Below are 800 nucleotides of genomic sequence, written 5' to 3' on the forward strand. Positions count from 1 at the left end.
AAAAAAAAAAAAAAAAACTTGTTCAGTATAACATGAAAGTTGTGATGGTCAGAACTGGGAAACAGGTGAGGAATGAAAAATTTATATTACAAATATTGAAAAAAAAAAAAAAGTTTAGATAATAAAGTAATACAACTATGAAAAATTTCAACTTGAAAATTATAATGGGGTTTGGAAAATATTCTGGGTATCACATTATTGCTTGTGAGATTGGCTCAGTAGTTGATTTGCAGAGGCAAAAGGAATAAATCCAGAAGACCTGAATTGTATTAGCTCTGAACGAAACACAATAAGCTTTCAGTGCTTCTTAGATGAATAACTTAAAAACAAAGATTTACTTACTTTTTTTTATATATATTTATGTTTATATTCTTTATCTGAAATAATCATTTAAGTTTGATTATAGGCTATTTTCAGTTTTAATAAAAAACAAGAAAAAACTATTAATTTTTAATTATTGATTTATTATAACAGTTTGATATTTTTGTTATTCCATGTTAGTAATGAAATTTGTTTGTTATTGCTATTTGATATAATAAAATAGTTTCATAATTTTCAGGTCTTCACTGGGGCTATAAAAACAAAAAGACAACACCCATCATTCAGAGAGAAAAAAAAAAAATAGTAGACTAAAAAATTTAGAAAGATACATAACAATGAAATGAAAATATAAACTAGTTGATTAATAACGATGGACAAAGACAGTAACCATAGTTATTAATCAACTAGTTTATATTTTCATTTCATTGTTATGTATATTTCCAAATTTTTTAGTCTACTATTTATTTTATTTTATTATT

This window comes from Halyomorpha halys, unplaced genomic scaffold, assembly GCF_000696795.3.
Source record: "Halyomorpha halys isolate HHAL.00 unplaced genomic scaffold, Hhal_1.1 Scaffold74.1, whole genome shotgun sequence".
NCBI classification, from domain to species: domain Eukaryota; kingdom Metazoa; phylum Arthropoda; class Insecta; order Hemiptera; family Pentatomidae; genus Halyomorpha; species Halyomorpha halys.